Source organism: Toxorhynchites rutilus, chromosome 2 (assembly GCF_029784135.1).
Source record: "Toxorhynchites rutilus septentrionalis strain SRP chromosome 2, ASM2978413v1, whole genome shotgun sequence".
Classification (NCBI taxonomy): domain Eukaryota; kingdom Metazoa; phylum Arthropoda; class Insecta; order Diptera; family Culicidae; genus Toxorhynchites; species Toxorhynchites rutilus.
Window position 1 is genome coordinate 119813264 of NC_073745.1, and position 23529 is coordinate 119836792.

The following is a 23529-nucleotide window of genomic DNA, read 5'->3' on the forward strand; positions in this document are numbered from 1 at the left end:
AGACTATTTTCAGACACAATTCTTGTTCAAGATTTTTCAAACACTTGCAAATAACGTGTTTCACAGTTATATGGAATAAAAATTTGATACAGAAAATATGATAGAAAAAAGACAGACCCCTCCTCTCTTCTCCCCTTAGAGAGGGGGAGGAGTGTCCATCCACCATAGAAACGTTTCGTACCCCCTAAAATCTTCAAATGCCAAATTTGGCTCCATTTGATTAGGTTTCGAGTTATGAAGAAATTTGTTTTTAATTTGTATGGCACCCCCCACCCCTTGAAGAGGGGGGTGGAGTGTCTTACTACCATAGAAACATTTATTACACCCTAAAACTTTCACATGCCAAATTTCGTTCCATTTGCTTGATTAATTCCCGAGTTATACAGAAATTTGTGTTTCATTTGTATGGCAGCCCCCCCCCCCACCTTTGAGAGGAGGGTGAAGTGTCTAACCACCGAACAAATATTTATTACACCCTAAAACTTCCACATGCCAAATTTGATTTAGTTTGCTTGATTAATTCTCGAGTTATGCAAAAAATTGTGTTTCATTTGTATGGCAGCCCCCCCCCTTAAAGAGGGGGAGGGGTCTGGAAATATCATAAAAACCTTCCCCGACCCCAAAAACCCCTACATACCAATTTTCATGTCGATCGGTTCAGTAGTTTCCGAGTCCATAAGAATCAGACAGACAGACAGACAGAAATCCATTTTTATATATATAGATAAAATTGATCATATCTCGAAAACGGGTTATATATATAGTGTTTCATGTAGAATCACATGCTAATTCTATTTTTCACAATGCTTTTCTTAAATTGTCACGATTTCTCAAGGTATTGAAATTTCATAAATTTTTAAAAACTCCTATCTCCATTTTAGAGGCTCCGATACTATACCATATATCAAAATTTGTTGAATTGAAAGAGTTTTATAATAAAAATATATTCAAAAATATCGAAGGATGGTTCTTTTAAAATATAAAAGTTTAAATTCAATTTTTAATTAATATATCACAGTGCACAATGGCCCAGGAGATGCATTTAAGTGAAAATTAGCATTTAGAGCTCGACAGTTATTCTCTAGACAAAAACTGTCTTCGACAAAGTTGTTACATATGATAAAGCGCTCATTTTCATGTTACCAAAAATAGTCTATGAAATAACAAATCTAACTTTCTTATCTTTATAGGTAGAGGTAAACATAGTTGAACAATGTTGTAGCTCCAATTATTTGAGACATCTTTGTAGAACAAAGTTTTTCTCTATCTCTTGAAATAACCGATAAAGCGCTTTTTTTCTACGTTACGTTAGGGTCACCATGAAAAAAACTGTTTTGTTGCTCTAACTTTTTTATTTCAAATTTTACATGCAAACTGTCTTCGTAAGAATTTTAGAGCTTACTAATACAAATATTTTTCGATGCAGAACATGTCAATATCTCAGTTTTACAAAATTATATTTAAAATTCTCATCAGAATGGTCTTCGTACGACTTTTAGAGCTTATCAATACCAAGATTTTGTGATGCAGAACATGTAAATATCTTAATTCTGCTCAAAGTTATTGATGGGTTTTCATCCAAAAACTCATGATTTCAATTTTGATTTACTCAAACACAAAAAATAACATAGTTTTGAAAATCACATATTATATAGAGTGAAATCTGTTCTTTCAAATTCCGTCAACAAACATTTTTTATGTTTGCCCCAGAAAGAATGACAAACAAATGAAAAGAGTGTGTTTTTTGGAAAGAAATATCAATAACATCGAGTAAAGGTGGGATATTGACAAGTTGTGCATCGAAAAATGTTTGTATTAGTAAGCTCTAAAAGTCTTTCGAAGACAGTTTCCATGTAAAATTTGAAATATAAAAGTTAGAGCAAAAAAACCGTTTTTTCCATGGTGACCCTATCGTAACTTAGAAAAAAGCGTTAAATCGAGTATTTTAAAAGATATAAAAAATCTTTGTTCTACTAAGTTGTTTAAAATAACTGGGGCTATAACATTGTTGAATTATGTTCATCTCTATCTATAAAGATAAGAAAGTTAGATTTTTTATTTCATCGACAATTTTGGTCACCCTATTTTTGACAACATAAAAAAAAGCGCTTTATCATGAGTAAGAACTTTGTCTTAGACAGTTTTTGTCTAGAGAATAACTGTCAAGCTCTAAATTAGTGCAAAAAATTCATAAACACGAGAGCGCCGAACGACAGCTCAGAATTCAGATAGGGGAAGGGTGGTAAATACGGACAGCTTAAGTAAACGTTGATTTTTTTTCGTAATGTTTACAAAAAAATATATAGCTATCTCACCAAAAATTGATAATCTAGGTCTATTTTTATAACAAAATTTGTCTTTGTGGCAGAAATTTTGCAAAACGAATGTGTCCGGCATCTTTGAAAAAAAAAATTATTGAGTCGGGAATGACGGACACTTTGAGGGAAACACACTGAAAATTCAAGTTTATGTACTCAATAAGTTTTGGAGGTCTTCAAATAGGCCTTTAAAATGAAAAAAAGGCTAGGCTAAAGTCACCTAGAAGGGCTTGTAATTTTTCTCATTTTTTTCATGTCTAAAAAAGCTTCCGACTTTCGGAATGACAAACTCGCATCAAATTGTTTTCAGAAAGAAAAAATCCTTTCCCTTTGGTGAAGTGTCCGTCTTATTTTTTTCATCAATATTTCTGGAGTAAAACTGAGAAAACTTTACGGCTGATTCGATAACTGGAAGAGAAGTGATGATAAAACACTTACATACCGAAAAATGCCTCAAAAATTACTCGATAACAATGAGAACCTTATTTTCAGCAGCCGAAAATTTACATCAAGCTGCTCTTTGTAGATTACTTTTTTGTTTTTATTTACATTTTTTACAGAAAGCCAGCTGGGTGTACACAGTAAGTGTCAAAGGTATTGATACACTGTATTGCAAGTTTGTACACCATTAAAACTTTCCCCGACTAAACATTGCTTCTCACCTGTGTGATGCGCGCCTCATTTTACACACACACATCAAATTCTATCGCCCGCTTTGTCTTCGCTCGTTCTGAACAAGGCGTGAAAACAACAGTGCGCCTCCATACCAACCGTATGCGCTTGTATGGAGAGAAATAACTCAACAGAGAAGCAAACCAGATTCAAGCGCGGTGTAGAACAGGTATAGAAATACGGTGCAAAACACGGTGGAGGTGCAAAAACGGTGCTGACAACAAAACATTTGATCTTTGTTTCGGAGCGTGAGAGTTCAACGGAGTACAAAAAACTTGTTACACATCAACACCGCGTTGCATTCTGAAGACTGACTTAAGCCTAATATTTCGCATGAAATGTGAAGCATAATATTCATAATATTCAAACCGATATAGTGGTTCTCAGATTTTCGTGAAAATTGGGAGTTTTGTTCTTTATGGCAAAATATTAGCCACGTATGTTTTGGGACTACGTCTAACCGGAATATATGAGGGTAAAATGAAAACATTAACACTGAACATGCAGGAAAAAATGCAAGATTTCGAATGCTTATAACTGGAACATTTTCTACTGGATCGGAAAGATGTTTGCATCAATTGATAGGGAATATTTCTACGTATCTATCACAATTAATAAATTGTTATTTTTCATTAAATAAATAATTCAATAACTGTAAAATGTTTAGCGTTATCTGAACGCCCTAACTGCCTCTTTTTGATTGGCCCGCTTTACGGTTTCCCCAACACAGACTTCAAAACCAAGCAGCCTTGGGGAAATCGGAATTGCAAATCGGAGACGAATGAATCGTAAGATTTAAAGTCTCCGTAAACAAAGTAAAATAAAGAGAAGAAGAATTGCAAATACATGAAATTAGGGGGACTTTTGTTCTCTCCGAAATGTGTTCCCTAACACAGACTACAAATCCAAGGAGCTTGGGAAAATTGGCATTGCAAATTCATGCAAGTCGAGGGAATTTTTGTTCCGACTAAAATGTGTTTCCTCAACATTGGCTTCAGAACCAAGGTTTCTAGGGAAATTGGGATTGCAAATTCATGCAGCTCGGGAGTATTCTTGTTCCGACTGAATCTGTCACGGTCTCACAACGCAAATATATTAAATTCAATTGAATTCGGAAGTTGTTTCATTCATTCAAAAATTTAATCAATACAAAATTACTAAGCTTAGGTAGTCCCACGTCAACCTTGTCATTAGGGTGGCTATTTCTAAATTAAAGTGGTCTGAAAAAAACACTTTTTCCTATTTTACCAAAAGTGACTTTTTCAAAAGTTCATAATATTTGATCTACTGAACCAATTCAGATGATCTACATATAAAACTGAAGACAAAAAGTTTGCCTTCTTTGAAAAAATATTTCATTTGCAAAATATTGGATTTTGTTATCGAAATCATTGATTGTATTTGTTTTCATAGTCTACATGGTTCAGATATAGATAGGGCGCTATATTTTTCTATATTTTTTCTTGAAAGCTCAGCCCTTTCCACATAACATATCCAAAAATTTGATCTCTCAATGATTGGATTGATATGAGGTATTCTGAATTTAAAACACAGCCTTATTACTTCTCTTATTCAAGCAAATGTATTTATTGCTGCAACTGCAGAACGCAAATTCTACGTTGTTGATATTTGTGAATGATTGATCGCCAATATCCGAATTTCTTCGTTGATGTTTTCGATATCCGCCTACGCTTGGGTTCGTATCGTCCGGCTATAATGGTAAAAGCTCAAAAACATCCTTGGCATCCACGAGCTGCCATCAGTCTAAATCCCTTATTATAAAATGTAATGAACATAAAATCACTTAACATCAAAAATCGTGTAATATTTTCCTTCCAATTTTTCCCCCACAAAATTTCATCCCGCAAAATCTAATTTTCTTCCCATTTTCCCTAATGGGAAAAAAGCAACTAACTGCTTGAAAACCGTTCGCTCCCTTTACACGCGAAACCGACACATGCCAGCTCACGTCCCTTGTTAAAGACCCTGGGAACAACAACAAAAAAAACCGGCATAATAAGCAGCAGCAAAAATTGCCTCGTGCCTCGCCGTATTTCCGTGTTCCGTGTTCCTCCGCCAGGAACGCCGCAGAACAACAAGGAGTAGCAGGAATAAATTTTCTCAAAATTACCACAATTGATCACGTACGAACATGAATCTAGCACCAGCACGAGCGCCGTCGTTTTTTCACTCTGATCCTTGACTTCTGAACAGTGAACTCGCTCGCACCCCCATTGAAGGTGAACAACGGAAGGAAGCTCGGGAAGTCGTACCCTGGCCGCGTGTGTATGGGGAAGTTTTGTTGTTCCTGCTATGGATACTCAGCGAAAAATGCACGCGAGATTGCCCTCCTGTTGCTGACAACAATATGTGCAGATGAAGCGGTACCGAACAATTTGGAGTGGGTGGTTGGCGAAAATTGAAATAAACTGAAAAACAATTAGCCCGAGAGAGAAGGTCGTTACAATCAGCATTCCGTTGAACCTGTTTGGAAAATCACGTGTGTGATTTTCACGTCGGTGTCGTGAAGTTGTTTTTTTCGGCGCCTCGATAAGACACGCTCTCGCATCCGCCATCCTCGAGAGCAAATATGAGCTCTAGAATGAAAAATGTGATGGAAAATTTTCATCCGACACAAAAAAAAATGATTTGGGAGCTGTGCAGCCACGGGGATATCAATTGCCACACCCGACAAAAACAACAAGCACTGCTCGAAAGGTGGATCGGAACACGCAGCAGCATTGAAAGCATAGGCTGAAGCCTATAAAGCACACTTTTCCCCCCGGCCGGAGAAGGAAAATACACACGCAAAGCTGAGCCGGAAATTGTACCACGAACAGGAGGCAATTCGAGGAAGAATTTATTGCAAGCGATGATGGTTTAAGAAAATTGCGAAATTTACTGTAAACACGATTTGTTTTCTTACGAAATTTGCTTCCGCGATATGTTTAATGTGTCCCTCGTCAGTGTGGGTGGATGGGTGGTGTATTTCTGTAATGGTTTTGTTACTACAACAGTATAACGCTGTCGTATCGGATAAAAGAATGAAACGGCTACATTAAATGGTTACACTGACACTGTTTTGTATTTAAATAAAATTGTAGGTGATTAATATGTTTTACTGAACTCTATATTTACTTCCATTTCTCTCAGGCAAATTTTGCGATCTCTACTTCAAACAAAAGTTCGAACTGAGGGCAGAACGAACAAAAGAATTTTGCTGAAAAAACACACAACTTTACACCGAATGATGAATGTGAATATAATTAACAGGAAATATTTGGCGCAGGTGAACTTGGTGGACGCGTGGTACTTATCTTCGAGCCTATCTTCCCACCAGGGAGTGTTAGCATAGCAATCTCAAGTATGTTCTAATGAAATTATGCAACTAAGTTGAGGAAATCAAATTCCTCTGCGGGTCGTAGTGCCATTGAGGGAGCAGAAAAAGTGTTAACGAGAACTGGTCCGACAAACTCCGGAAAGTTTCGGATATCCACAAGCGCTGCGAGCGTCAATCATCCAATGATCCATCTTATTGCGAACCATAAAATAAAAAACACACACCAAAGCACAAAGGATCATCACTCACTTACGGGTTCTCGCTCCATTCCTATCTACCCATATCTCAGCCCGACAGTACGTAATAAACATAAATGAAATTTTTGAAGACGGATAATCCGACTGGGAATTGCTCGGCTCCGAATTCCTCCGGTTGGTGCGAATAGCGGACGACGGCAATTGCTGCAACCGTTGCCAAACAAAGAAGGCAACAACAATAACACCGTAATAACAACCAACGAAAATCCTTCCACGACCCCGTCTGCAGCAACAAAGGAGCTGCCAGTTTCCTAGAGCCCGGTGACGACCCCGGTGGAAAAGGTTGGGTCGTATAAACCACGCACACAGCAACGGGATCCATCCGGAAATCCCAAGCGTGTGCCGTGAAGTTTTTTTTACGTTATTATTTCAGCTCCACCACATCACGCAAACAACACTTATTAATACCGGCTGCTGAATGGGCCGTTATGTGGTGTGTGGTAAAGCTGGGAAAATTATCAAGAAACGGTGCGTTTTTGGGACGGAAGTGTGTTTTTTTTCGATGGTGCCATTTCGGGAAAATATGTGAACAGGTTCACTTAGAGAGTGGAAACTGATATTTTAAAGTTCTAGCGTCGCAATACAGGATGTACTCGTAATGAAAAAGTTACATGTTTAGACACGGATCTCTGAGTGAAACATCTCAGCGAACAAGCGAACGTATTATGTTTGCAGCGGGTGAAAAAAATAGACTTTCTGTTTTTGACACATTTCTCCCTTCCAGTATCTCTTCATTCACCTCCAAACCCATCGGAGAAAATCTGCTAAGTGTGAGACGGTAAAAAAGTTGGTGGAGACAAAATTAGATTTCCGCCTGTGCCTCTTTCTTTTGCGGAAGACATGAGCTGCTGCCAGTCTTTGCTCGTTGGAAGATTAGAGCTGAGTAGAGGTTGATTGTGTTATGTTTCTTCATTTATTTTTTTGACGTAGGACTACGTCTTTCATTTCTATACCGGGGTGTAAAATCAAAGTTTCGAAAACGAAAGCGTTACGCCGGAGACCGAGATTTTGAGCGTTAATAGCTCCTAAACAACTGAACGAAATGGTATGATAAACACTTCATTCGAAAGATAAAATGTCTACGCGTTATATACTTGTTACTTTTTGATCCAAAAACTTGTTTCAATAGTCTTAAAATTGCTTTCAAAACAGGCTTTTGAAATCACCAATCGGTATATAAGCGAGCGCCGCTCGGAAATCCACTCAGTTTTAATTGAACAGCGATTGGAGCATGTTGTCGCTGTTGTGGTGAAGCTCTTCGTTTATCATGAAAGCGCGGATGAACGGTGTCATCAAGAGCCTGTTTGTGCACCCTAGGCCAGAAGGGAATCCATCAGGAGGAGAGTGATGCTACAAACGGTTCCCCGGGAAGACATCGCTACACACACATACACGCGCGGAATTCTTTCTGTTTGGATGCCATTCAGCATCGAGAAAGTTCCGGAAAGATCTAATCATTGCTGGAAAATAATCTGCCAGTTCCTCTGGGAATTTAAAAATACATTCATGTGAAAGAGTTTATTTGAATGTTTTCTATCCATGTAACACTGTGACCAAATATTTTTCAATCAAGTACTATTAACAGGTGGTTATCGAGTTAGTATTAACCACTGGTGGGCTTCCAGTATCGAGGAAAATGTGGAAATATCTAATCGTTGCTGGAAAATAATCTGCCAGTTCCCCTTGGAATTGAAAATTACATCCAAGTGAAAGAGTTTATTTTAATGTTTTCTATCCATAAAATATCCATATAATACATTTGGGTTTGTGATTTGTCAATCAAGTACAGTTAGCAGGTTAGCTTCTGAAGATTATTCATCAGAACAAGGTTTTTCGTATCCTATATTGGATGCTTAAAACCTTGTGCCTCCAACGTAACGCTCTCGTTTTCGAAGTCCACAAAATATTCATTTATTCATTCATTCAGAATGGATTTAGATTCAACTTCAAACAAATGATCTCTAAATCAACGATAGTCCTACGTCACCCTTGCGGTTATACCATAGATATAACCCACTTCCTGTTTTTTTGCTGTCAACTGAACTTCAGTACTCCATTCGGCTCGGAGAAAACTACTATTTGAAGGCACTGTTCAACGAATCATAGAAGCGAGTTTTTCCGGGAAATAAGTTCGGTTATATCGGTTATATTATTGGAATAATTTAAAAGGAAAACTCTAGAAGTAGTTAATGATTTATCACATTCTTGTGTGGAAGTGTTGATGTTTAACAAAGCAAAGCATCTCAGAAGTATTGTCGAATGGAAATCCAATTTTATCGCACTGAAACTGCACACAGGTTTTCATATTGATAAGGCAGATTGAAACTTTAGATTATTAAAATTAAATTTTTCAATTTTTCGATTTTCCGATTTTTCATTTTTTTTCTTTTTAATTTTTTAATTTTTTCAATTTTTTCAATTTTTCAATTATTGAATTTTTAAATTTTTAAATTTTTAAATTTTTAAATTTTTAAATTTTTAAATTTTTAAATTTTTAAATTTTTAAATTTTTAAATTTTTAAATTTTTAAATTTTTAAATTTTTAAATTTTTAAATTTTTAAATTTTTAAATTTTTAAATTTTTAAATTTTTAAATTTTTTAAATTTTGAAATTTTGAAATTTTGAAATTTTGAAATTTTGAAATTTTGAAATTTTGAAATTTTTAAATTTTTAAATTTTAAAATTTTTAAATTTTTAAATTTTTAAATTTTTAAATTTTTAAATTTTTAAATTTTTAAATTTTTAAATTTTTAAATTTTTAAATTTTTAAATTTTTAAATTTTTAAATTTTTAAATTTTTAAATTTTTAAATTTTTAAATTTTTAAATTTTTAAATTTTTAAATTTTTAAATTTTTAAATTTTTAAATTTTTAAATTTTTAAATTTTTAAATTTTTAAATTTTTAAATTTTTAAATTTTTAAATTTTTAAATTGTTAAATTTTTAAATTGTTAAATTTTTCAATTTTTTAATTCTTCAGTTTTTCAATTTTTTTTTCAATTTTTCAATTTTTTAATTTTTAATTTTTTCAGATTTTCAATTATTATAGTGACTTTCAACACATTTCGGTTGGTTCTCAATTTCTTAAATATTTTTCTATTTTTCTTATTTTCTTATTTTTTTTAGTTTTTTTTCTTCTATTCCTATTTTTCTATTTGCCTATTCTTCCTTTTTTTCTGTCTTTTTTTATTGTTCCTTTATTTCTTATCTTTGCACTTTATTTTAATTTTTTAAAATTATTTTTCCTGTTTCTGGTTTCTCCATTTCCCTATTCTTTATATTTTTCCAATTTTTTTATTCTTTTATTTTTTTTAAATTCAATTTTTCAATTTTTCAATATTTCAATTTTTCAATTTTTCAATTTTTCAATTTTTCAATTTTTCAATTTTTCAATTTTTTAATTTTTCATTTTTTTTAGATTTTAAATTTCCTAAATTTTTCCTCATTTTCCCTTTTGCGTTTTTACTATTTTTTATTTCTCTTAGTTTTCTTGTTTTTTTTTATATTGTTCCTGTATTTCTTATGTTTGCTCTTTACTTTAATTTTTTTTATATTATTTTTCCTGTTTCTGGTTTTCCTATTTTCCTATTGGTTCTATTTTTCCAATTTTTTTTTATTCTGCTTATTTTTGCCAAATCTATAACTCCATCTCTATTCTTTTTTCTATTCTGCTTATTTTTTCTGAATTTATTACTCTTTCTTTTTTGTTATTTTTTTATATGTTCATCATAATGATGTATTTGGAAAAGTTGTTGAAAATTATAAGTTATGTTCCACAAAGTTAATCGAAAATAGCTTTACAGGGAAACTTCGATATAACGTACCCTCGTTATAACGTACCCTCGATATAACGTCACTCGATATAACGTACACATTTCCAAAGTGTAAAGGATTTTTTTTTCAATATTTTTTTTCTGATAGAACAATGAATTATGATGCTAAAACAAGTTTTGTACCTTCAATAAATCCCGAAATACAGCTGGTTTTGTGATTCCAGATTCTAAATGAATCAAGCTTCAATCAACAGTACGAAGGAAAACATCATGAGAAAGGCTGGCTTCGTCTTCTGATTGAAGTTATTCATTAACTTTACTAAAACAGCAACACAATAATGTATTATAGACTACGTTTGTGAGTACTTTAATATGCTTCGATATTACGTACAATTCGATACAACGTACAATTTTGAAAGTGAAATGTACGTTATATCGAAGTTTACCTGTACTATCTTGGACTCGTTTTTTAAATCTTCCTCATGGCTTGTATTTTATATGAAAAAAAAAATTAAAAAAATAGAAGATACATATTTTAGATATTGCAAATTAAAGTTTTTTGGTAATGTTTGAATTTTTTCCAATTTATCGTATTATATTCATCTTTTCCTGTTCTTCAAATTTTACATTTTTCTCCAATTTTCCTATTTATCATATTTTTTCTCTTTGTTCCTATTTTTCCTATTTTATTAATTTTTTTTCGATATTATAGTGACTTTCAACAGATTTCGGTTGGTTCGTCACTTTTACTTCCATTTTTGGAAGAATGGATGTTACCTCTATGCCAGATCGCCTTCCTATTTTATTTATTTTGCTTGTTTTGCCCGTTTTTTAATTTCTTTTTATTTTAGACATTTTGAATTTTTTTCTCTGGTTTCCTATCCTTCCTTTTTCTATTTTTTCTAATTTCAATTATCATTCCAGTTTTAACTATGTTTCTATTCTCTTCTTTTTCCTTTTTCCTTTTGATGTTTTCAATAATTTTAACTATTTTTTCTGTTTTTTTTTAAATTTTCAGATATCATTTTTTTATATTTGGAAGGGAAAAGAATCCTTTTTTTGCATTTTCTTGTTATTTTACATAATTTTTTGCTGTGTGGTTCTTCCCATTTGTTCCAATTTTCCCTATGTTGCCGATTTTTTCAATTTTCATATTTTTGATGACTCTCTATCTTTTATATTACCTAATTTTTCAAATTTTAACCATCGCTCCATTTTTTACTATCTTTCCTATTTTCCATTTTTTCTTAATTTTCAATTCTACCAAATTTCCCTATCTCTTTCTATTTTTCCTAATCAAAATAATGTTTTTTCAATCATTTTTGATATTTACCTAATTTTTCTATTTTACATACTTTTCTTACAGTTCTTACTTTTTCCTTTCTCTGTTGCATCATTCTTACTTCACTTATTTCTTTATTTTCAATGTTCTCTCCACATTTTAAGTATCCCTTGCTTTCTATTTGTCTTTAATTCTTTTTTTTCTTACTTTCAATATTTTTTTTCATATTTTCCATATTTTTCATATCATCATGATCATCAATCATCAATCATAACTCCGATTTTTGCGACCGGATTAAAATGATTTCAAAATTTATCAGATCGGCAAGAGTGAATTTGAGAATTTCCTAATTTTGCTTGGAAGGACCGATAGTGTATTCGGAATGAAAGATGTTACACACAGCGGTGCGATTTTGATCGCGATTGGACCGAATAGCTTTGTTCATCTGTTTTTATAATTTTCTCCCGTTTTTTTTACTAAGTTGAATTAGGTAGATACTATTATGCTTCTTTCTTGGAATGTTTCCCACTACTTAAATATTTGAAAGAATGTCGGGAGTTATAATGGTGTGGGTTTTTGTTGATTTTATTGTTTAGTTTTCGTTTTCTTAAATATTTCCTTTTTCGTCCTGATTTCCTCGGTACTATCAGATCGTCGAGAATTTTCTGAAATTAAAAGCATTTCCGCAGCCTTCATACCGGTTTAGATTACTCGATGAGTTTTTCATCCGAAATATTTGATAACACTACAAATAACCCACATTTTTCTAATATTTTATTTCTTCGAGCGATATGCTTCAAAACAATCTGGCGTTCTATAATATTTCACACGTAACACTGGTTCTAATTTAATGAATAGTCTAATTTCCAAAGCAATGTAAAATCCGAATGATTACCATTTTTTACTTGAAAGAATGACGCCAACCCAAATTCAATGCCAAAATCCTATTTATAAATAACATAACGTCATTTTATTCATAAAAATGAACTAATTTTCTGCGATTCATTTCATCGCAATTTCGCTTCATGTTTCATTGTAACAGCAGATATGATTGGATGATTCAGCTAAACGTTTACATAATTTACTGCATATTCGAACAAAAATGTTTACGCTAGTCCACATAATGCTCCGATTTTCGGACGGCTCAATTTCGGAAGCTATCGCACATTCCCTAATGGAATCAGTATACACCATTTCCAAATCAAATCAACCGCATTCTGTTCGCTCTCTCTCTCTGTGATACGTACTGACGAAGGCTATCCAATTTTTGTATTATTTTCACCGAAATAATATTTACAATCATTATCATCATCAACATCAAAATGGGCCTCCATCAAATTTCCAATTCCCAATCGCAGTGCTTCCTCCTCATTAGCTTTGGCCACAATTTAGCGACCCGAGGGAGCAAATTCCCTCCCTCGCCTCAGCGCAGCCACCACCACCATTATTGCACGATGTGATTACATGCTCTTTCGGGTTTCAATTTTCCCCATTTTTTCTTATTTTCGCTTTCTTCACTTTCAGAGCTCTCTACACAAAAGTCCTTCCTTTTCTTCCAACCCACCCGGGTGGAGACGACGACACAATGATGAAACCAAAGAGTGGCAAAAATTGAATTATTGTCGGCGCAAATTTAATTCAATTTGGGATTTACGGTTGCTTGACTCGAAACATCATCGCCATTGCCGGTTTGGATGGCTCGATGCCACGCTATTCACTTACTTCCAACGGTTGATTCCGTGGCGTCGTGGGGAGAGTGAGAGGGATTATTTTCGTGCCAAGCGAAAAAAAAGTAGTGGCCTTCATTGTATTCTGCTGCTTTTTTGTTGTTGTGGATGACGCCCCCCCAACCTCAGGGAATCGGTAGGACCTTGCGCGAATAGACATACCGGAAGGGTGCCTCGGCGCTTCGAGGGCATGTTGATTCTTTTGAGACAAGCTGCCCAACAAAAAAAAACCTGACAGGAGCAGGAGCTTGGATTTGGTAGTGTTCGTTTCGTTTCTATATAAATCACCCGGCCAAATGAATTGGCTCAGCCGGCATTAAAGTGTTTTTCGCTTCATCGCTGGTAGGCCGGAACAGAAGGCAGTTTTCGCATCATTGGCAAAGTCACGCGATCGGAAGTCGTCTTCTTCGTCATCGTTGGCATTGTCGTTGTCGTTGAAGGGACACTGTACGACACAGGGGATAAATGTCACTGCTTTGAGCCAAATTGAAGCTAGCCTTACTTTGGCCTATAGTTTATAGAAATAAAAAAGAATTATTTTTTTCACTGAAGCTTGATTCACCTAAAAACCGGATTAAGTTATAATTTTGCTTCAGCGTACCTAGAGGGCGTTTCAGAAATGTTTGACAGCGAAATGTTTAAAAAATTGTTCTGGTAAAAGTGATACGATTCTTATGGTTTAACCCCTTTCACGTACAACATCGAGTCTCTCTCTCTCATGGTGCGCGTGCATATCATAAGGCGCTAAGACGCCCAACAGAGTAGTGAAATTACTCGATGCATCCATCGAAGCGTTTGCATTTGATCATCTCTTTTGAGAATTAAATCGTACGGGAACGGGTTAAAAAAGGTACGGCACCTGAAAACTGAAGAAGAAAATCACACTTCGGGCATCCACGAAGTGAACGTGTTCACGTCAGAGATTTACTAAATCATGAAATTTGGTTAAATATCATTTCCAATGTCCCGGAAAATTCTCGTGAACAAATAAAAAACTATCATTATAATAAAGCACGATTCATTGCGTAGTGTAAACTTATGATCCAGCTGCTGTATTTTGAAGATAATAAAAATAATTAGAGCAAAGCCGGGTCTGTTGTAGAAATATATTGCAAAAAATACAATCCCAACAACTGTACCGTCCGAAGGATCCCTCTGTAAGAAAGTTATCGTTATTTTTCTGCCAAAGCAAACTGGATGCTAGGTAGAACTCAGTGACCGAAATACGCACTTATATGTTATACAGCAATTCATATAAAATAGAAGTATAAAAATAGATAGAAGTCATGTAGAAAATTGAAGAAATTAATCCAAGATGGTAAAACTATTTTTGACGAACTTTGTGGATTGAAACTTCGAGACTCGTGGATCGAAACTTCAAATTTTTGTATGTCAACAATCATTTTCAGCCACAAATTATGAATCCTGGTGTGATTTAAAACAAAAAAAAAGCTTCATATTAATCTCTTACTAAATTCAGCCATTCTCGAGATATTTATAAAAACATTTCTAATCTATTGACGTTTTTATAGTTAATGCTCATGCTCATGAAATTTTATGAATTTTCTCATAATTTTCAACAACTTTTCCATATGCATCATTATGGAAAAAATATATGTTTGAGAGTTACATTGACAAACATTTGGGTTAAAACCCACATGTTGGGTTACATTACATGTTGGGTTTACATACATTTTGGGTTAAAACCCACATGTCAATGTTTTTTGACTATGAGTCAAATTTTCATCATTCCACCTTACACAGAAGATTTTAACAGGATGATTTATCTAATAGATAATACAGTGTTGATGTATCAACAAATAAAGGGCTTAAACTCCAATAAAGTGAACGGTATAAACATACTAAAAAAAATAAAATAATTCATTGCACTTATCAGTATCGACTGAGAACTTTGGGAATATTAAGACCCTAATGTTAATACTCTCATGCCATATTTAGTATTGAGTACCTGCCTTAAAAGATGAAATAATTGCAGAGATCAGGAATATGCTTCTATGAGTAATGGAAAAGATTCTTCCATTGCCCCTATTCGTGCCAATTTTAGGGAATTTCTAGCCAGAATGACTCGAAAACAACGAATATGAAAAGAATTTTTAAAATCAAGAGTAACTTTATGGAAGGTCATATGCATTTTAGTTAAAACGCCATTAAAAAAAAATGTAGCTCACAAAAATGTATAAGAAATAATTGAAGGGAACACATAAAGCTGTCGAAGTTCGCGTCAACTAATCTTAGGAGTTAGCAGCACCATCTCAGATAGCAGTGCAACAATGTGGGTGTAAACACATAGGTCATTTACGCAACTTTACATACTTGAAATCTTTAAAAAACAATTAAACTACTTTTTGAAAAGGACCAATTTTTTTTCTTTATTCTTTACAAAAGATTATAGCTCAAAAATTGTAATATCTACGAAGTTCTGGCTAAAGGATGAAATGTAGACAACTGTTTATATTTTCATAAAAAAATCAAAAAACTTTTTTTTTTAATTTCGCAGAAAAAAATAATATTTAATATTTTATAAATAAATAAATATTAAATAATATGTAGCATTGGTAGTTTTCATTTTGGATCTCAGTCTTATTTTTTGATAAAAACTAGCTTGTGGAAAAGCAATGTACGGATTGTTTTGTATTACAGACCACGAAAATTTCCCTTATGAAATACACATGCCATCAACTATTCCTGGGCGGTCTTTCCACTTGGTATTATTATGGAGTTTTTTGAACTTTTAGCATAATTTTGAACATGTTTCAATAACAAAATTCAGAGGAATTTCCATTTGGAAATGAAGTAAGTCAAACATAGAAATTATAAAATAAACATTGATACTAGAGATGAAACGGATATCCGGCATATCCGGCGATTATTTGCTATCCGACTGGATACCGGATATTGGAAAAAATCCACAATTTCTCATTAACACAACATAAATAACGGACGGCTCCTGTGGTTTTGTGATTAGCAGCCTTACAATCCGATCGGCGTGGGTTCCCAGTTGGAGTCATTGGGATTTTCTGAGATGAAAATTCTCTGCTTACATCTTCCTTCGGCAGGAAAGCAAAAGAAGTTGGCCCGGCTCATGAGTTGTTGAGTTTGATAGGTAGGAGCAGATGTAGTCGCCTCCCTGATGTCGGTGATTGGCACTGAAGTGGCGGAAGTAGGCCGACAAAAAAATAAGCGATGATAAAAAAAACAACATAAATCATAACAACTCATTAGACAGCTAGCATAGCCAAATCATTTGTCCATGATTAAAAATAAGGTTTGATTACCAGATTGCCAGATTTTTGTTTTTAAATTCAATTAATATTTACTCATAACATTAATTTATGAACAGTACTCAAAGATACCCAAAACAATAAATTTTCGGAAGTTGATGATGACGACCGATTACGCTTTGCATCGTAAACCAGCCCAAATTCAGAGAACAGTCTTCGCTGTAATACTACTGCAAGGAACTAAAAGTTAAACCCTAACAATCCAAGGGCAAGGATTGACTGCTTAGATTTTAATGACCACCGAATGTAAGGATCGTGATTGCGATCGATTCTAAATGAGGGGCTTAGAATGAAAGGGGTGTAAGTGATTTGATCGATTTCTCTACATCGACTCTCTCTTCTGGTCATAACCAAGGCGCCTAGAAGTATATCCTAAGGTGGGCCAACTTGCTAAAACCACTCTTCAGCCATCTTGGAAGTACTACTGTGTTTTGTTTGTAAACAAAACACAATACGCTAGTGCCGAAGCTCGCTCGTGATCAGTCTATCTCTTTCACGCTACTGGCAAATAATTCCCCTTCTGCTTTCTTCCGTACTGTTTTCATATACCGCTCCCCTAACCAACTCAGTGTCGAAACGGCCTCACCTTAAAATATTCTTCTAGGCGCCTTGGTCATAACTTAGCTGCAAATACATTTTGACAATTTGGAAGATAGGTCAGAACCTCATCTATCGAATTCTATAGCGAACTTAAATTGGAACTTTTTTGCAGTTGAGTTATTAACTAAAGAAAAAGTTGATGAAGAGAAATCGAACAAGTCACTTACACCCCTTGCATTCTAAGGCCCTCAAATGTTTTCACATTTCGTCGATTGCGTTAGCAACGGGATTTTTTTTTTCCTGAACGCGACTTTAACTATTATTCTCATTTGCCACTTCGTTGAAACAGTGCTGAAAGGTGTGCCGTTAGTTTCGTGTATAAAGTTTGATTCCGTTTCGGCTCTTCTCTTTCATTTACAGGTCTTAAAGACGACGATGAGCTGTTACTCTCAGAAGATTCGTCGCAAGGTATTTATGTACTCCAATAACATTGCAGGCAAGAATGTTTACGTTTCAAGAACTCCTAAATAGTATAACATGATTCTCGGGTCTAAACAGGTTGCAATTAAGTAATTCTGATTTTTTCCTAAGTAGTTGAATCCTTATCAGAAGAAAAACCCTGTTAAAGATTCCTTTCAGAAAACTTGAATCTCTATTAAAGGATATTCACGGAAACGGGAAATTTATTCATAGTGCATTATTTTTATGTAAACACTAGCTGACCCGGCAAACTTCGTCCCGCCCAAAATTTGTTTTTTGTTATCAATACCTTCAAACATTCACGTTTTCCTACTATGAGCAAGTTCATGGGTCCAATCGCAGAACTGATCATTTATTAATCTTCTAATCGATCCCGTTGAATTTTGTATGGCAGCTCCCCCTTAGAGAGGGGGTGGAGTGTCTAACCACCGTATAAACATGTATTGCACCCTAAAACCTCCACATGCAAAATTCGGTTCCATTTGCTTGATTAATTCTCGAGTAATGCAGAAATTTGAGTTTCATTTCTCCTCTCTCAGAGAGAGGGGAGGAGTGTCTATTCACCATGTAAACGTTTAGTGTTCCCTAAAACATTCGTATGACAAATTTGGCTACATTTGCTTGATTAGTTTTCGAATTATGCAGAAATTTGTCTTTCATTTGTATGGCAGCTCCCCCTTAGAGAGGGGGTGGAGTGTTTAACCACCGTAAAAACATTCATTGCACCCTAAAACCTCCACATGCCAAATTTGGTTTCATTTTCTTGATTAATTCTCGATTAATGCAGAAATTTGTGTTTCATTTGTATGGTAGCCTCACCTAATCATTTATTGCATCCTAAAATTCCCACATGCAAAATTTGGGTCCATTTGCTTAATTAATTCTCGAGTAATGCAGAAATTTGAGTTTCATTTGTATGGCAGCCCCCCTTAGAGAGGAGGGTGGAGAGTCTAACCACCATAGAAACATTTATTACACCCTAAAACCTCCATATGCCTAATTTGATTTCATTTGCTTGATTAATTTTCGAGTAATGCAGAAAATGTGTGTTTCATTTGTATGGCAGCCCCCCTTGAAGAGGGAGGTGGAGAGTGTAACTATCATAGAAACATTTATTGCACCCTAAAACCTAAATATGCCTAATTTGGTTTCATTTGCTTGATTATTTCCCGAGTAATGTAGAATTTTGTTTTTAATTTGTATGGCAGCCCCCACCCCTTAGAGAGAGGGGAGGGGTCTCGAACTATCACGAAAGCCTTCGTCGGCCCCTAAAACCCCTACATACCAATTTTCATGTTGATCGGTTCAGTAGTTTCCGAATCCATGAGAATCAGACAGACAGACAGACAGAAATCCATTTTTATATATATAGATGTGTTTATTTCTTCTAAAATGTAATTCTTTATTCGCTTCATGCGCTTGATGTAGTGTTTCGTATTCGCAAATAAAAAGCTGAATATCAGCTATCAGGCCTTGAAGTTATCCGGTATCGGGCCAAACTACTATCCGTTTCATAACTAATTGATATTAATTTCTCTTCAATTTTTTCAGACCTTTTCCTCTACTGAAAACTGATCATGCTTGTCTACGAAAATTATCTTAATTGGGCATAAGAAAGATTTATTAATACTACTGGGTGATACAAAATTAGTTTTTGCGCATTTTTGAGTAATCATGAACAGTTTTGCATCTCAAAAAAAATGTAAAAGTGCCCATCTTCCGATGTATGGACGACTTGTTGGAAATTGCAAGGGCTATGCATAGAGCATTTCTGAGAATTTAAAAAAAATACGTCTTTGAGAAAAATGAATTTTAATTTTTTCAAAAAAAATTTGGTATTTTTTATGAAAATTTAAACGATTTTCCACATTTCATCTTTTGACCCGAATTTTGTAGGTATTATAGGTTTTGAGTTATAGTTTTTTGTAAAAAATCAAGAAACATTTTTGGCTCTCTTAAAAAAGAAGTCTAATTTTTTTTTGAATATTTCAAGTATGCAAAGTTGTGTAAAAGGCCCACGTGTTTACAACCACAACGTTTCGATGCTATCTGAGATGGTGCTGCCAACGACCAGTCGAGTTGGCATGAAATTCGTCATGGGTAACTCTAAAACATATATTTTTACCATAATGTTGTATTTGGAAAAGTTGTTGAAAATTATAAGTAAATTCATAAAATATCATGATCATGACGATATAACACGACAAACATCTTAAAAGAGCCTATTTACTATGAAAAAAACAATGAATCAAAAATATTTTTTTTAATATCTTGAGAATGGCTGCAATTTTAAATTACATCAGGATTCATAATTTGTGGCTTGAAATGATTGTTAACAAAGAAAAATTCGAAGTTTCGAAAATTCATAAAAATTCGATGTTCCACAAAGTTCATCAAAAATAGTGTTAACATCCTGGACTTATATTTTAAATTTTCTTCATGACTTCTATTTTATATGAAAAAAATTAAAAAAAATTAAAAAATATTTACTTAGATATCACAAATTAAAGTTTTTTTTGTAAATAAAAAAAGAGTACTAATTTTTTTCTCAGTGTATACTGTTTTCACGTTTCGACATCAATATACTATAACTCTTCCTAAGACGCTATTTCGGTATGACTCATAGTTTTTGAGATATAAATTATCAAGGATTCATTTTACTAAAATCAATAAGCGCTTTTCAAAAGTTACACTTGAGTCAAAAAATTTCCAGTTGCTGTGGAAAACTCATATTTCCTCCAACCCAAACAAAATATAAACTTTCATTCGAATCAAAAATACTCATGTTTTGTCATTTGTCGATTCAATTTGAAATTGCTCGATAGTAAAAAGAGTGAAATATACGGTTTCCAAGTACTCCCGGAACGATCATTTAGATTTAAACATTATGTATTGTAGTTTGTTATATTGTTATTTGTTTTGTAAACTAGTGTTTAGTGTTAAGATAGAATAAGCTGTTTCTTTGCTAGGATTAAGATTGTGTCATTTGGAGTATTTTATTCTGTTGACGCAAAATAAACAAGTTTTTTTGCCCACTTTAGAAAAAAAATTATAGCATACTAAAATGGGATTTTCCCTGCTCCAAAATAAAAAAGTAAATAAAACTAAACTAAGTACAAGTAAATAAAGATAACAAGTAAAGATAGCATCAGAGCACTAATGCACAGGTAAGTCAACAAATATTTATAGCGCTAAAATGCGATTTATCGTATTTATCTACTCTCGAAAGTAATCAAATCACAACCCGTCAGTATACGGTAAGATTTGGCAATCTAATCGCCACGTCACATTATTATGCAAGCGGTAACAGCTGGGGTACATTTTTCATTCGTAGCCTTTAACTCACGATGAAGACATAAGGAAAACAAATTGGCAGTAAACTCCTCTATCGACGTGTCTGTAATCCCAGTGCACCATCACCGTTGCTCCCATAAATCACACTTCCATATCTCGCCTCATCCACTCACATGCGATTACGGCTGCCCTCGGAGCAATGACACGATTCCCAGCGCTCATCAGCAGTCCGTCTTTCAGGCTCAAGAAGGAACGCAAGGAACTGACACAAAGAGCACAAAAGCAGCAGCGACGGCAGTTGCGTTCGAAAAGCACCGTATACTCAAGTGTTTGAATAATATATGAGATTTAATATTTTGATAAACACTCACTTACTGGCTTCACTTGGGTTGCATCTTTAATTTCCGCTTTCAATTTGTTGTTCAGCATAAATTTCCTTCCCGCCTCTTCAAAGTCACTTTGAACAATCGAATCAATTTAGATCCTCACTCGGCTCGCGTGAGGATTGTAAAACGTGTGGCAGCGTTGTATTTTGTTGTTTCACACAATTTCGGTTTTACCACTCAACTTTATTGCATCGTGAAATTTTTCAAACATGAAATTAGCATAACAAATCCCCGAAAAAAAAGAACGAAACATATCATTTGCTCACTCACTTATGTGGGATTCACTTTTTATGTTTGACTTTCTTCCCAGAATAGGATCCATTATTCTGCGAGCCGCCTTCGACTCTCCGGATGACTTTATTCTGTTCTCTGTTCCGAATAGAGACCAATATGATGAACTTCGGTTGACACACTTTTCGAATGCATGCGGGACGACGGTCATAAAAATTCAATTTCTCGATATACGACACTCGTTCAGTTTTTTATTCTTCCATTTCTTCCGTTCTAGGTTACCACTGAATCGCATCTCAATCGACCATCATCAAGAACTAAGCCCCACGGAGGGAAATTCTTTTTTCCACCGGCATCCTCTTCTTCACTGCCATTCAGACTGATTGCACAAAAAACGAACTTTTTCCGACCAAAAGCAAACAACGCAGAAGGAAAAATAGTACCCGAATCATTCACGTTCCACATTCCCCGAGCATGTTTACCAGAATCACAATCAACAAATCACTTGGCCGTCGTCTTTTGCCCGGTCCGGTCTCCGCTATCACATTACCACTCCAAGTGCGCCTCGCGGACACTACTCACAGAAAATCTAGCTCTTTATTTTTTCCCATCTGAGGATTTTTCCCCCGATCACTTCCGTAATATATATCTTGCAAAAGAAGGCCGCTAGGACTTCCGGACTTCAATTCGCGCACTCACATCGAAATTCGCACCTTCAGCTCGATCGATTTTTCGGCGAAAGTTACGTCTTCGTCAACATCGAAAGCACTGAATCAGAAGCAATCATCACTTCACACTCGAACTCGAGGCCGCACACGCTTTGCCTTCGATGGCAACCAGACTACTGAGGAGCACTCGAAGCGCGACGACAGATCCGAACGGATATTTCCATGCTCAAACCCGAGATCTGGGAGGCGTTCGGAATGAAGCGCAACATTATGCTGCGAGGCGCGATTTCAAACCCCACCGTTGCTCAATTCTCACCAACATCATCGGCAACATCGAGAGAGAGCGGGAGAAAACTAGATTCTCGTGTCGCTCTCCCGTCCGTCGCTATCGTCGTCGTCGTCGTCATCATCGTTGCCCAGTCGGTGTCCTTTATGCTCTCGCACAGCATATTTTACGGGTGTATGTTATGTGCGGTATGCTCACAGCGGGTATCGCTCGGGTGATGGCATATTTATGCTGTTCAGCATTTTTTTTCTCTCCGTTTCTCGCTGCCCATACCCGGCCGTGAACACGCTTTTGCATGTCTGAGCGATTTTGGAAGGATGGTATGCAACAGGATAAGGAACGATAACGGATGATTTAAAAATCAAAAATAAAACACATGTAAACAGGGGATTCACTACTTTTGCTTCCGAAAAACAGGGATAGGTTTGTTTATAGCTATCTACCCTTTTATGTTTTTTAACACTAGATTGCCCAAGGAAGTCATTTTGACTGCTTTTAAATTTCAATTAGAAAAACAACTACAGGTCGGACTCGATTATATATAATCGAAATTTCGAAATTTCAACGTTAATTTTCGAATCCAATACATAATCGAATAACAAAAAAGCTATTTTTCTATTAATGTTTGACATTCATACATTAATGAAAAAATTGTTTTATTGAGATTCGATTGTGTATAGGATTTGAAAATAATTGTTGAAAAAAAATGGTCGACTATATATAATCGAGTCCGATCTGTATGTATATAATGGCGCATATTTTTTAGAATGTTGTGACTTTTTGTACGACATATAAACGCGATTATTAATACAGGGAAACTTCGATATAACGTACCCTCGTTATAACGTACCCTCGATATAACGTCACTCGATATAACGTACACATTTCCAAAGTGTAAAGGAAAAAAAAATCATTATTTTTTTTCTGATAGAACAATGAATTATCTGTATTGTGATGCTAAAACAAGTTTTGT

The 23529-nt window shown here is 34.7% G+C and overlaps 1 protein-coding gene across 9 annotated transcripts in view; it reads right to left on the bottom strand.

The window, feature by feature from the left end:
• Positions 1-22430, bottom strand: part of LOC129768148 (nyctalopin-like) — a 324518-nt gene extending 302088 nt beyond the window's left edge. For 7 of the 9 annotated variants that reach the window (XM_055769594.1, XM_055769596.1, XM_055769595.1 and 4 more), the window contains exon 1: positions 21361-22430. The gene's annotated coding sequence lies outside the window, so the exon portion shown is untranslated. Of the gene's footprint in view, positions 1-21356 lie in introns of all 9 variants that reach the window. The other 2 variants (XM_055769590.1, XM_055769593.1) reach the window with 1 other exon arrangement.
• Between the last annotated feature and the right edge of the window lie 1099 nt (positions 22431-23529).